Here is a 10,214-nt window from a genome sequence, read left to right on the forward strand (position 1 = left end):
ACTGCTTCTTCCGCGTCATTTTCCAGCTTTCTGATACCCACACTCGCATCCCTTTTAATATTCATATGTCTGAACAGCGGTATTTTCTCCAGTATTGGCCAGTTTTGAAAGCGTCCCAAACCTCCGGCTTCCCTCTAATGCTTGCTACATTATAAACCCTCACTTTTGCTTTTATGCTGTCTTTACTTTCTGGTATCAGCCATGGTTGCCTCATCCGCCCTTTCCAATATTTATTCTTATTTAGGATGCACCTTTCCCATTAACCCGTAAAACACCAACCATTGTGGATTTTCTCTCAGCCATGCTAGTGCCCCTTTCCAATCCACCTGGCCCGCTCCAGACTTGGGTCGCCGTTCTTTTCTGCCAGTAACAGGGTCGAGGACTATCATCGTCCCTGTTTTTATTTCTGCGAGTGACGGGTTCGAAGACAGTTCTGGTCCCTGAGTTCTTTATTCTGCGAGTGTGTCTGATCATAAGACCCTGGGGCACAATCAGACCGCCAAGCGATTGAAATCCCGCCGGGCCCGTTGGCCATTGTTCTTTGGACGGTTCAAGTTTACCCTCATGTACCTTCCAGGATCCAAGGACGGGAAGTCGGTCGCGCTTTCCCGCCAGCATGACTCCACGGATATCACCTCCATTCCCGAGACGATCCTCCCACCATCCTGAGTGTGGCCACCCTCACTTGGGAGATCCAGGCTAAGGTAAAGGAAGCCCAGCGGGACGAATCGGCCCCTGGCAATGGACCCGGCGATCGCCTGTACGTGCCTGTCTCCGTCAGGTCTCAGGTTCTCCAATGGGGGCACACATCCCGGTTCACCTGACACCCCGGGAGTGATCGGACCCTGGTAACGGACCCGGCGATCGCCTGTACGTGCCTGTCTCCGTCAGGTCTCAGGTTCTCCAATGGGGGCAGACATCCCGGTTCACCTGCCACCCCGGGAGTGATCGGACCCTGGTAACGGACCCGGCGATCGCCTGTACGTGCCTGTCTCCGTCAGGTCTCAGGTTCTCCAATGCGGGCACACATCCCGGTTCACCTGACACCCCGGGAGTGATCGGACCCTGGTAATGGACCCGGCGATCGCCTGTACGTGCCTGTCTCCGTCAGGTCTCAGGTTCTCCAATGGGGTCACACATCCCGGTTCACCTGCCACCCCGGGAGTGATCGGACCCTGGTAACGGACCCGGCGATCGCCTGTACGTGCCGGTCTCCGTCAGGTCTCAGGTTCACCAATGGGGGCACACATCCCGGTTCACCTGCCACCCCGGGAGTGATCGGACCCTGGTAACGGACCCGGCGATCGCCTGCCTGTACGTGCCTGTCTCCGTCAGGTCTCAGGTTCTCCAATGCGGGCACACATCCCGGTTCACCTGACACCCCGGGAGTGATCGGACCCTGGTAACGGACCCGGCGATCGCCTGTACGTGCCGGTCTCCGTCAGGTCTCAGGTTCTCCAATGGGGGCACACATCCCGGTTCACCTGACATCGTGCCCTATTTCTCATTGTGTCGGACCAGCCAGGGTCCAGGACTGTGTGTGTTAAATCCGATCTGACAATTTTCAACCCGTTTTTCCAGCTGGTCCAGATCCCGCTTTATGCTCCGGTACTCTTCCCCCGCTGTCCACTAACATCGGCAAATTTGCTGATCCATTTAACGACATTATTATCCAGATAGGGATATGGATGACAAGGAACAAGGGGCACAGCAACGATCCCTGGGATACTCCACTCATTACAGGTCCTCAGTTAGAAAGACAATCATCCATTACCACACTCTAGCTTCCCCAACGTATCCAATGGCGAATCCAATTTACTTCCTCATTGTGAAAGCCAAGCGACTGATCCTTCCCGAGCATCCTCCCACACGGAGCCTTGCAAATTCCTTGCCGAAGTTCCTGTAGACGGCATCCACAGCTTTGCCTTCAACACCATTCCAGATTACTACCTGTAAAGCTCTGTGAGATTGGTTAGACATGATCTACTGCGCACTGGTCCATATTGTCTATCGCTAATATTCCTGTTCCTGATCGGAGGCTGGTGAAAGAATTTCGATGGGGAGAGAGATCGGTGTCAGGTGTTTGGTGTCGGGAGAATGCAGGAGGGGGATAGAATGGAGAGAGATGAAGTGCCGAGTGATGCATTTTGTAGGCTCCAGTAAGAGCGGGATGTCTGCATTATTGATGAGGCTTTAGGAATGTTGAGATTTGTTTATAAATCCAAAGATTCACGATGGCACTGGCGATTGGGGTCGGTTCGGAAGACTTCAAGCCAGACTAAATCGACGGGCGATGAAGCATCCCCTGCCCGGCATCTTCTTAGCCAAAGGCCAATTACTTGAAAACAAGATGCATAACGTCAGCGCAACATTGCAGTTTCGGAGGGAGGTGAGGGGCTGCTGTCCTTTCTGTTTCATGTAGTGTGGAACGGCTGTGTTGTTTCATGACTAACTCTTCATGCTGTCCGTACATAGCGGTCTTGCCGCACCCCTGTTCCCCCAATCACAACATCCAATGATTGAGTTCTGTCGGTGCTGCTTACCGAGAGGTTCTCCTCATTGATCCGGACGGCATTTCACATACCGCCAGAGCAGATGTTAAGCAAGCATACCATGTACTGAGTGCCGCGACCAGCAAAGAAGGAACTGCCTACCCTGAGGACTTTCAAATCATTGCCGGGGTTTCTATCAGGCTTGTTTAAAGAAATCTAAGCTAATTTGTCACCAGCACATCATCCTCAGTACCAGGGGCTCCCGCACACTCGACCACGGTTAGAGCACGATCAAAAAGCCCAGCATTCCATCCCCAGACCATATTTCGTGCATTCTGAACGTCTGGGTTTCTTTCTCCTACCTGCACCCAGGCGGAGGGTAAGGAACAAGACACCGGATGTATCGGCAACAATGCCACGGGAATCGGAGGGCAGAGTACTGAATTGCTTCGAGGCGATGGACAGAAACAAAAAGGAACCAGGGCTCATAAGAGAATCTGAATGTTACCATCTTTATAAAGACACTGGAGAACGAGTGTTTCCCACTGATTCATTCAGAGTCCAGAGTGTTTCTTAAACTGAAGCATTGGGTGAGCACGCGGTCTGCAAAGTGCTGAGCAGTAGATTCGTGACAATATTTATCACATTTATTCATTATTATTCGTCTTTAGGTTTTGTTTCATATTTTGCAGGTTTTGTAGTAATCTACTGTTGTAATCAGAACTTTATCAGCCTCCCTGGTGGTCTAGTGGTTAGGATTCGGCGCTCTCACCGCCGCGGCCCGGTTTCGATTCCCGGTCAGGGAATTAAAATATTGCCTGTTTATTTAATGTGTTTGTTTTAAATTATTTTGTGTATTAACTTGCTTCCACAAGAACCCGATTCCTGTCTATGCTTAACCTGCATCCGCCTGATTCAGCACCATAAAACCACAAAATATACGAGCAGAACATGGCATTGAAAAAAATATCGCAGGTGCAGTCTCAATAAAGCTGGAAATAACTGTGCGAGGTCTTACAGACAATAACTTGCAATCGATACAATGTAGGTTTGATCTTCTTCACTCCTCACTGCAACTCAATCCACTCAGAGACGCTGTCTCTCTGTAGAAGAGGGTGACCATACATTTCCCATATTGGACTCTGGTCCTACTCACTCAGTTTTCCGACATCACCTGGACTCATCTGCACGGGGTCATCACTGCTCAAATCTGGGCCAGGTCCAGTCGGGTTTATTGCCGTGTGCACAGGCACAGTGAGGGACAGGTACAATGAAACACTTGCATCATCACTGCAGGCTCGAAGAAACAGACAATATGCAGAACATAAATTGTACAATTCTGCATCATTAACAAAAGATGGATATCAATCTTGTGCCAGTTTCAGGCTTGGAAATGATTCCTCAGGCAAACTGATGACATAGATTGCGAACTATTATATCCACGGGAGAGCATCCAGGCCCAAGAAAGGCTGTTTATTCCTTTTCTTTAAACAGACAGACAACAGAAAGAAGGGAAGTGTCTAGTCCTTTTCAGCCAGCCTTGGCATTCAATAAGATCAGGCTGGCCCAGACTTTTTTCTCAATCCTCCCTCCCCCCTCCCATACAGCAGTTGCCGGTCAAAAGTCGGCCGGTCACCTCCACCAAATCTTCGACCGTCTCCCCAGGTGAGAGGAGATAAACTTCTGCCTCCGGCCTTTATTTCGACGCCCTGACAGCGCCCCCAGCTTCGATCAGAAGCCTATTGATATTAATGTTATATAATAGGAAATTGTACTGAGCTTTGCTCGGTATTGACGGGATTTTGTGGAGGCAGAAGCAGTCAGAGTCTGAGGGAAGGAACAACTCTTGGTGAAACCCTTTCCGCTACTGGATAACACGTTGGATTGACATCTGCATACACGAATGGGAGCTAGGTAGGTTGCACGTCATTTGACGAGATTTGTTGATGTCGGGCAATTACACCGCTCAGTGACAATTGGCGAGGGTGATTTTGACGGAAGGTCAGCGAACCGATTTGTCTATGGCAATAGGCGGGGTCGCTCGCTGGACAAAAGAGCAATGGGGACTCTGTACAATGAGGGATATGAAACCGGCGAAAGCTTTTCACGTTCAGAGACCGTGCTGACCACTTCAGTGAAAGAATGAAGTCCACCTCTTTACACTGACGCTGAAATATCCGTTCTCTGCATTTGATTCTTTTAGTTTTACAAGTCGGTAAAGCTGCAAACTACAAAGCGTTTAAGCTGCCCAGAGGGGGATTGGTCAGAGTCGTAATAGAAATGAAATTTGCACAATGAGTGTAAAAATCTATAAATCTGCCGGCTGGTACGTAGTCAGGGTGTTAAACTTTTATTGGCATTTAGGTTTTTATTCACTTGCGCTGATGTTTGAGCGCTGCAAACAGGATTCGAACCTGCGCGGCGAATCCCCTTTGGATTTCAAGTCCAACGCCTTAACCACACGGCCATCGCAGCTCCATCAATGTTCATTGATGAACACTGTAGCACTACAACTGAAGTGATGGTTGTACTTGATTTATTTTCGGTAACGGAAAAGGTGATTCATCATTCTAATACAAATAGTATAATTCGACAGATTTGGAATTTGTTTCAACACAGTTACGTCAGAACGTGAGTGTGGAAGGATCACACTGCTGTTAGCATCGTAAATGAAGCAGATATCCATTGTTGGGGATAAAGGTCAGGATCAGAATCAGGTTTATAACGACGGACATATGTCAACATTACATTGTTGTTATATATTCTACCCCTCCGGAACCGAATGTTAAAATTGCATTTGCCTTCCGTTACCGCTGACTAAGCCTGGATGTAAACATTCAGGGAATATTGCTCAAGTTCACTCTGCACCTCTGATTTCAGAAAACCTTCCCCGTTTAGAGAATTTTTTGTCCTTTCTTCCAAGGTGCATCACCGTTCCAAACGATGATTTATTTGACAAATCTCCTCCCTTTCTCCTCAACTGTCTTTGATATTCAATGTGCTTCGAATCTTTTGAGTTATTTAACACATTGAAGTCAGGCTGCCTTTCTTTTATTCTCCTAACTTCCTTCTTTCAGAGTGGAGTGACAGACAATTCTCCAGTCATCAGGATCTTTTCTCGAATATCAAGTCGTCACTTTTATTGAAATTTCGACCATAACTGCTGGTACAGTACATAGTAAAATAGTAAAACTTTTTCTGCACCTTGGTGGTACATAACACAGTACAAAAAACTAGAGTGAACGACATAAAAAGCAATACAGAATAAAACTACACGAGACTACAGACCTACCCAGGACTGCATGAAGTACACAAAACAGTACAGGCATAACAATAAATAATAAACAAGACAGTAATAATAAACAAGTCAGTCCAGGCTCTGTGTATTGGGGACTCTGATAGCTTGGGGGGGGGGGGGGAAGAAACTGTTACATCGTCTGGTCGTGAGATCCCGAATGCTCCGGTATCTTTTCCCCAATCGGCAGGAGGGAGAAAAGTTTGTAGGAGCGGTGCTTGTGGTCCTTCATAATGCTGTTTCCTTTGCGGATGCAGCGTGTCGTGTAAATGTCCGTAATGGCGGGAAGAGAGACCCCGATAATCTTCTCAGCTGACCTCACTATCCGCTGCAGGGTCTTGCGATCTTGAATGGTGCAGGTTCTGAACCAGGCAGTGATGCAGCTGCTCAGGATACTCTCAATACAACCCCTGTAGAATGCGATTAGATGGGGGTGTGGGAGATGGACTTTCCTCGGCCTTCGCAGAAAGTAGAGACGTTGCTGGGCTTTCTTTGCTATGGAGCTGTTGTGTATATATAATGATACGTGAAGGAGGGCCTACAGAATCTCGTCATTTACCACTTCCAGAACCCTTGTGTGTAGTCCAACTGGTCCCGATGACATCTAACTTCAGTCCTTTCAGCTCCATAAGCACCTTCTCCAGGTGATAACATCCACTCTCACTGATGCCCTCTGACACATGTTTCTCGGTGCCATTATGCTGGTGTCTTCCACAGAGCAGCCTGGCGCAAAATATTCATTCAGTTTGTCCCTTTACTTTTTCCCCCATTACTGCTTCTTCCGCGTCATTTTCCAGCTTTCTGATACCCACTCTCGCATCCCTTTTATTCTTCATGGTGTTTTCTCTATTATTAGCCATTTAGTTTTCTCCTCTCATCAAATGTTATTTGCGTTCTTCTGTATTTTAAAAGCATCCCAAACCTCTGGCTTCCCACTAATGCTGGCTATATTATAAACCCACATTTTTGTCTTTATTCTGTCATTACTTTCCAGTATTAGCCACTGTTGCCTCATCCTCCCCATCGAATATTTATTCTTGTTTGTGATGCATCTATTCTGCGCATTTCCAATTGCCCCTAGAACACCAGCCCTGTGGATCTGCCGTTAGCCTTGCTGGTTCCCCTTTCTCATCGACTTGACCAGCCCCAGACGGGACGCGAAGCCTAGCGGGACGACCCCGACCCTGGGAATAGCCTGTCCTTGCCGGTCTCCATCGCGTCTCAGGTTCTCCAATGGGGTCACACATCCCGGTTCACCTGCCACCCCGGGAGTGATCGGACCCTGGCTCTCCTGAGGAAGCACATTTGGTGGCCGTCCATAGAGGGGGCACCCGTTCTTTTTCCATCTGTGCCCGAGGAAAGGACTCTCATCGACCACCCGCGGGTGTTCTTGGTCCTCTACCTGTACCTGGTCGTCCCCTGTCACACATCGCCCTAGACCGTCACCGGTCTACCACTTCCCGCGGAAACATAGCTGTCTTCATTGTGGTAGACCCATTCTCCAAGGAGGTGCACTTTGTGGCCCTCCCTAAACTGCCTTCCTCTCAAGAACCGCAGATCTTCTCGTCTTCCGCCTCCACGGAATCCCCGCGGACATCGTATCAGATCGAGGTCCCCGGTTCGTCTCGCAGGTATGGAGAGCCTTTTGTCAGGCCTTAGGTACATCGGCCAGCCTGTCATCCGGCTTCCACCCTCAGTCGAGCAGGCAGACGGAACGGGTCAACTAAGACCTGGAGGCGACGTTACGTTGTGTAACGGCAAACAACCCGTCGACCTGGAGCGACCACCTCCCGTGGGTTGAGTACGCCCACAACTCTCTGGTGAGCTCTGCCATTGGGAGGTCTCCGTTCGAGTACTCCCTTGGGTACCAACCCCCGCTGTTCCCCGCGCAAGAAGGGGAGACTGCGGCACCGTCGGTTCTGGACCATATTGATCGGTGCCGTAAGATTTCAGAGGAAACACGCACAACCCTACTCAGATCGACAAATCGAAATACGAAGTGAGCCGACCGACACCGCACTCCGGCACCGGAGGTACCAACCTGGGCAGATGATGTGGCTTTCCTGCAAGGACATACCGCTCAAAAACGAACATAGGTAACTCGCCCCTCGCTTCCTGCGACCATTCAAGTTTGAAAGGATTATCAATCCCACAGCGGTCCGCCTAATGCTGCCAAGGTCCATAAGCATTCACCCAACTTGTCATGTTTCTCAGTTCAAGCCAGTTTCCGTCAGCGCCTTGTGTCCCCCTGCTGAGACTCCCACACCTGCCCGTCTCATCGACAACCAAAAGGCATACACCGTCCGAAGACTACTGGACGTGTGCCGTCGGGGCCGGGGTCTCCAATACCCGGTGGACTGGGAGGGGTACGGTCCTGAAGATTGTTCCTGGGTCCCTTGCTCTTTCATCCTAGATCCTTCCCTCATCCAGGACTTTCATCGGAACCATCCAGACAGGCCTGGAGGATCGCTGGAAGGCTCCTGTTGGTGGGGGTGGGGGTGGGGGTGTTGTATTGTCATGGTCCCTTCGGGCACCTGGCGATCTTCCTCAGGAATTGGGCCTCAATCGCCTCGTTTAGTTCTCAATCATTTTCATTCTCCACTAAATACAAACACCTGCTTTCCATCAGCAAATGCATTATAAAAACCCTATGATCACAACTAGAAGGTGCCAGTTCGTTGGTCGACTCGTGTTTGAGTAACCTCACCCCATGGATCTTAGGACGATCAGTTCTAAGTCGAGCATCGTTCCTGAATTCTCTCCTAAAACCAAGACACCAGGTAAACACTAACTTGGCACCCATTCCACGCCCGTGTTCAGCACTTGGGTTCGTTCCACTGCCACGTCCTTGTAACATTCTACCTATACCCATATTCCAGGGAATAAAGTCCGAACTATTTAGTACTTGGTACTGAAAACGGAAAGGGATGGTGGGCAATATTTTTTGCTTAATGCTGTATTTCAGAGGAGGGCGGGGAGGGGTGCATCGGGTCATTGCTCAAGAGCGCAAAGCATTGAGCGCTTTGCTTGATTTCTGTGGTGTAGTGGTTATCACATTCGCTTCACACGCGAAAGGTCCCCAGTTCAATCCTGGGCAGAACCATTGTTTGGGCTTCAGTGCTTCAAATGAACTTGAGACTCAACTTTTCGGTTTGTGTTCAAGTTTACTGTCATGGGCATGGAGGTGTAAATATAATGAACTTTCGCTTTTCTAGCAGTAGCGCAATGTATTTCAAACCTGGCAAAGGTAAATTAAAGAAAGAAGAATTAATAGAACTTATATATAATTTACGGGAGAACATAAACTGATTTAGACCTAAGGAGGTTCGTAGATAACGTACACTGCAACGTACACGGGAGAATTAGCCTTCGAACCTATTGCCATGTATTGTCGCATGAGGATGCATTGTGGTTTCAACGGAGCTCGCATCTCAAATGTTCCCATTCAGACAAACATCAGGAAGAATAACCGTGTGCTGCAAAATTCCAAACCTACTTTAAAATGTTAAAACGCTTTCTCTTTCCTCCTCCTGTGTTCCACTCCTTCCTAGTCCCACCATACAGACTCTCTGTTCAAATTACCCGGCACGTTCTCGCGCATTCAATCTCTCTGCTTTTCTTTGTTTTCTCTGTCGCGAGCAGCACCACATTCTGATGAAACATTCATTTTAAAATTAACTTATAAAAAGGACATTTACATATCCTTTATGAGATTGTCTTAACTTTATTAGATACATCCTTCACACACACATGGAGCAAAAATCCTTACGTTATGTCTCAGTCTAAATGTACAATGCGCAAATTTGTAGTAATTTATAATAAATATATGTACAACTGTATAGTCAATATAACATTGACATACAGTTGTGCCAGCATGAATTCAGCAGTCAGATGTCCTGGTGGAAGAAGCGGTCCTGGAGCCCGTTGGTCCTAGCTTTTATGCTGCGCTACATTTTCCCGGATGGTAAAATCTGGAAGAGTTTGTGATTGTGGTGACTCGGGTCTCGAATGGTCTTTCGGACGCTTTATACACATTTGTCTCTATAAATGTCCTGAACAGTGAGAAGTACACATCTTTTGATGTGAAGGACTGTTTCTGTTCATTGACGGGAAGCGATCGCGATGGAAAATAAAGTGGAAATAATAAAGCCTTTGGAAATAGCGGAAACGCCATCGGCCATTGGAAAAACGTTCGGCTGGAGTCGGTCCACAATCGTAACAATTTTAAAGGATAACAGATAAAGTAAGAATGATGTAGCATGTGAAAGGCCCTGCCCCAATGAAAGCTACAATTATTACTAAGCAACGCAATGATTTTATTATTGGTATACATACCTTTCTTAAGTATTTTATATGCATAGAAAGGTAAAATATATACTATATACTAAGACAAACGTTTGACTAACTGACGCTAAATAATATCGGAT

The 10,214-nt window shown here is 48.0% G+C and overlaps 2 non-coding genes across 2 annotated transcripts; both read left to right on the plus strand.

Moving 5' to 3' along the window:
• The first annotated feature begins 3,226 nt into the window (after positions 1 to 3,226).
• Positions 3,227 to 3,298, plus strand: trnae-cuc (transfer RNA glutamic acid (anticodon CUC)). Its single transcript has one exon. It is a non-coding gene; the product is annotated as a tRNA-Glu (tRNA).
• A 5,518-nt stretch (positions 3,299 to 8,816) lies between these two features.
• trnav-cac (transfer RNA valine (anticodon CAC)) lies at positions 8,817 to 8,890 on the plus strand. The gene has a single exon. It is a non-coding gene; the product is annotated as a tRNA-Val (tRNA).
• Positions 8,891 to 10,214: the final 1,324 nt, after the last annotated feature.

The sequence above is a fragment of the Hypanus sabinus genome, unplaced genomic scaffold (assembly GCF_030144855.1).
Source record: "Hypanus sabinus isolate sHypSab1 unplaced genomic scaffold, sHypSab1.hap1 scaffold_248, whole genome shotgun sequence".
Lineage (NCBI taxonomy): Eukaryota > Metazoa > Chordata > Chondrichthyes > Myliobatiformes > Dasyatidae > Hypanus > Hypanus sabinus.